Source organism: Anopheles arabiensis, assembly GCF_016920715.1.
Source record: "Anopheles arabiensis isolate DONGOLA chromosome X unlocalized genomic scaffold, AaraD3 X_pericentromeric_contig0004, whole genome shotgun sequence".
NCBI lineage: Eukaryota > Metazoa > Arthropoda > Insecta > Diptera > Culicidae > Anopheles > Anopheles arabiensis.
Window position 1 is genome coordinate 165,001 of NW_024412082.1, and position 5,000 is coordinate 170,000.

A 5,000-nucleotide genomic window follows, 5' to 3' on the forward strand; every position below is an offset into this window, starting at 1 on the left:
CAGAACATCTAAGGGCATCACGGACCTGTTATCGCTCAATCTCATCTTGCTAAACACAAGTTGTCCCGCTAAGCAGGGCAAACTAAGTGACGGGCACCCGTGAGGACACCCGCCACTCTAACGTCAGGTGCGCCCGGAGGCACACTACTGACAGCGTTCTAGTTAGCTTGACTGAGTCGCGTTCGTTATCGGAATTAACCAGACAAATCATTCCACGAACTAAGAACGGCCATGCACCACTACCCTTAAGTTTGAGAAAGAGCTATCAATCTGTCTTACCTCAATAAGTTCGGACCTGGTAAGTTTTCCCGTGTTGAGTCAAATTAAGCCGCAAGCTCCACTTCTTTTTTTTTTTAAATTCTTCAAGAGTTCTTTATTGAGGACCATTGTTTCCCGAAAGAACCCCGCTCCTACCGGCGGGGGGGTACCACTAACGGATTTCCCCCCGCCGGGAATTCCGCCCGTTTGGGCCTTTCTCTTTATTTATTTGAGTTCAAAAACTTTTTTTTTTCACTATTTTTCCTTTCGTGAAAGGTTTTCGTTGCCGCCTTTTTAACATTAAATATGTTCCGGTAACCGTTGTCCTTGTCCTAATCCTTGCAGGTTTCACCGTATCATCACAGAGCTGCGTCAGCGCGCGGACACGTTCGCCGATGTTACGGCAGCTCGCTCGTCATCCGTTAGGCTGCTTCTTCGTTCGGCAAGCTGGGAGCTCGGCAGCTCGTCCCACGGGGGAGGCTGAGCCTCGACCTCCGCTTGCCGTTGCTCCAGCCGCCGCTGCCTCTCTCTCTGCCGCCGGTTAATGCGACGCCGCTCCACTTCTGCTGCAGATGGTGGTAGTCGCCCACGTCGTTGGCGACCCTGCGGAACAGCTCCTAGCACTCCGGCCCGACGCCTTTCCCGGTATTGGAGCTGCATAAAGTTACGCCGCAGTCGCCGCATCTCCATCGTGCGTGGGGAGGGAGGCAATCCCCGGCTGCGCGGGGGATTGGCGGCTCTGGAGGGCTGACCTCCTCCTCCTCGACCTCCCCTGTCGGCTCCGCTACGTCGTCGGCCGCGTCGTCATTGGCGCTGCGCGTGCCAAGATAGCCGGGACGACCTCGTCCACGCCGAGCCGCTCCTGCCGACGCCGCTGCCGCATCCGCCGGGCGCTGCGGTTGCGCACCTCTCGGCGTCGCATCAGCCGTCTCCGCTCTGCCTCCGCCATGTCCTCGGGCGGGCTGGATGCAGGAACTGGCTGAGCAGCCTCGGCGGCTGCCAAGTTTTGCTGCTCCTCCCGCCAGTCCTCCTGCAGAACGGAGAGGATCTGCCGAGCCGCTTGCTGGATGCGGTCCCACCACTCCGCACTCTCCAACAGGCGGCTGCCGAGGTTGTCCTCGTCGACGCCGTGCAGCAACTCCGCGCGAACATCCGCGAAGCGGGGACACTGGAACAGTACGTGGGCCACCGACTCGACCGACCCTGCGCACCTGGGACAGTCCGGGGATGGAGCGAACCCGAACACGTGCAGGAACTCGTGGACGAAGGCATGTCCACTGAGAACCTGCGAGAGGTAGAAATCTACCTCTCCGTGTTTCCGCCCCGTCCACAGGCGCACGTCTGGCACTTGTCGGTGGGCCCAACGTAAGTAGCGGCTGGTGTTATTCGCCGCCTCGTCGTCCCACTGTTGCTGCCACAGCTGCAGCGATGACTCCTTTTCCTCCTGGCGAATCGCCTCTCGACTGCTGTCCGGGCTTAACTGCAGTCGGTTGTAGCAGCGGGCGTCTTCCTTCACCAGGAGGTGGTAGGGCAGTTCTCCGGCTAAAACCACCGCTACCTCGCAGCTCGTGGAGTGGAAGGCGCTCGTGATGCCCTGAGCCAGGGGGCGCTGCACGCGATCCAATATCCGCCTGCACCACTGTAGGTCCGAGGCTTCCGCCCAGACGGGTGCGCCGTAGCGGATAATGGACGCGGCAACTGCGGCGAGCAGCTTCCGCTTGCTCACTTGGGGGCCGCTGTGGTTGCGCATGACGACACGCAATGCTCGCACCACACGGAGGGCCTTGTCCGCGACCATCTCGACGTGTGGGCGCCACGACAGGTGGTCGTGTAGCATGACCCCCAAGTAGCGGATCGACCGCTTCGAGCGCACTTCCACTCCACAGATGTTCACAGGGATGTTTTTGTATCCGCTTCGCTTGCTCGACACCATCAGCAACTCCGTCTTCTCCGGCGCCAGGGAGAGTTTGTGCCGCACCATCCAGCTGTTGACCGCTGCCACCGCTTCCTCCGCAATCGCTGCTGCGTGTTCAGGAGTTGTCCCCGCTGCCAGGATCGCGAGATCATCGGCGAATCCCACGATGGAGGCGCCCTCAGGGAGCTCTACGGCTAGCACACCGTCGTACATGATGTTCCACAATGTGGGGCCCAATATAGACCCCTGTGGAACACCTGCCGATACTCGGCGGGTAACCGGCCCGTCCGCCGTGTCGTACGTGAGCTCCCTGTCGGCGAAGTAGTCCTGCAGTATACGGCGCAACTGCACTGGGACCCCCTTCGCCTGGAGCGCCTCGGCGATGCTCTGCCAGCTAGCCGTGTTGAACGCGTTACGGACGTCAAGGGCCACAACCATGAGGCAGCGCCGGTCACGGTTGTTTGTCCTGCCAAAGGACTTCGCCCTTCGTCCCGCGTCCACGACTTGCTGTATGGCCTGCAGAGTCGATCGCCCTCGCCGGAATCCGAACTGCTGCTCGGACAGTTGCGGACTCTCTGGATCCTCGATATATTCGTTGAGCCGGTTCAGCAGCAGCCGCTCCAAAGCCTTGCCCGTATTATCGAGCAGGCAAATCGGGCGGAAGGACGACGGCTCGCCCGGTGATTTGCCTGGCTTTGGCAGGAGCACCAGTCGCTGCTTTTTCCACGGCTGCGGAAAGCAGGACGTGTCCAGGCACTCCTGAAACACCCGACGGAAGGGCTCCGGTTGCTGCCTGAGAGCTACCGTGAGAGCGGCGTTCGGTACTCCATCAAGCCCAGGAGCCTTCCGCGGGTGCATGCTGGCTGCTATTTGATCCAGCTCGGTCAGGCCGATCGATCGGAGCGGCGCCATGTTGCCAACTCGGAGATCAGGCCACTCTACCGGCGGATGAACCGGGAACAAGGCGTCGACAATTCGCCGCAGTTCTGCTGGATCGCGTTCCGGGGCTGAGCGGGCCGCCTGGAACCAGTGAAAGACTTTCCGGAAAAAGTTTCCGGTTTCGTCCTCCCTGATCGACAGCAAGAACCGGTCGAACGCCTCGTTCTTGCTCACACGAATAGCCTTCCGAAGGCTCTCCCTGGCAGCTGCGAGTTCCGTTTGGAGCTGTTCGTTGGGCGGAATGGTCCTCATCGCCATTTGCTCCTTTCTGGAGAGTTCTTCGATCATCGTCTGGATCGCCGGAGTCCACCAGTAAGCTGGCCGACCTGTGTGGTCCTGCGCTGGGAAGACCCGCGACATCGTCTCGTCGCAGACGCTGGTCAGCGACTCGACCAAGCTTTCGACGCTGTTAGCTTGACGGGCGAACCCAGTCATGGCCAGCGCTTTCTCGAAAAGCTGGGAGTCAAACTGACTGGTCTTCCAGCGCGTACCGGCATTGCTTACGCGGGCCGGGCGCTGTCCACGCCGTGTTGCCCGATCCCTCGATGATGGTGGACTCACGCCAACCTCGTACCGGACGTAACGGTGATCACTGAGCGTTACCACGTCGGGAACGCGCCAGCCTCGGGCGCTGTCCTCGCGCGGGTCGAGACGGCTGATCACACTACTGGCGAACGTAACGTCCGGTCGGCTGGGCGGAAACCGAGTTGTGTCCGCTCGGTTCCCCTTGAACGTTGGCAGACAGTCTGCCTTGTTCAGTAGCACCAGCCCGAGGTTGTCCGCCAACTGGAGAAGCTCCAAGCCCTTCGGGCAAGTCCTGCTGCTTCCCCAGTCCAGGTGCATGGCGTTGAAATCGCCGGCCAGGAGAACCCGGCTGCACCCGCGGACGATCAGGTCGATCTTTTCCATAGTGCTTCGGAACTCTGGGACTCCTGTCTGCGGCGACACATAGCAGCTCACCACAGCGATTCCACCGACGTCGGCCGCAACCACACCGAGGGTCTGACGGTGCCTGATACGCTGTATCGGCAGCCGGTTGCCGTTGACGACGATGGCAACCGTCTTACTCTCGTCCGTTACCCAATTGCCGTTATTGCGCGGTACGCAATAGGGCTCGGACAAGAGCAGAACGTCAAGACCCTCGGTGGTCAACACATGCAACGCCAGGTCCTGGGCGTTCTCGCAATGGTTGGCGTTGAACTGCAGGACGTTCAACATTGTGGTTGCGGGCCTGGGCACATGGGGGCGGCGATGCGGTGTGGGCCGCCACAAACGATGCACTTCGGATCGCAGGTGCATGATGCCGCGCGATGATCCGTGGCTCCGCAGCGCAGGCATAGACCGGAACGATCCACGCCGGCGCAGTCTGCAGTGGTGTGTCCACGCTCCAAGCAGCGGAAACAGCGAACCGCGCTTCGCTGCTGTTTTGGCGCGCTGCGCACCAGGCACGCCGAGTATCCAACAAGGATACGTTTGTCCGCCAGAAGGTCAGCGTCCCTCCGTGGAAGTCGGACACGGGCACGCTGCGTCCCATCACGACGCTCCCACAAGGACGTGGTTGCTGCAACTACTGTGCGTTCCAGCGCCCGCTGCAGGCCACGTTCCACATCCTCTTTTGTGGCCAACATATCGATGCCGGTAATCATCACCTCGGCCATCTCCGTGATGATCCGGCCAGTGGCCAGATCACCGACCTCCTCCTGGATGCGCTGCAGCAGCACAGCGGCATCTGCATCCTCTTTGAGTGTAAGGCGAAGGAAGTCGCGGGTCGTGCGGTAGCCCTGATGCACGTGCTTGTTCTCCTCCGCCAGGCGCTGATTCAGGCGGATCTTTTCGAAGAGCGCCTTGTAAGAGCAGCCCTCGGCCGGCTCAAAGATGAGCTGGTCCT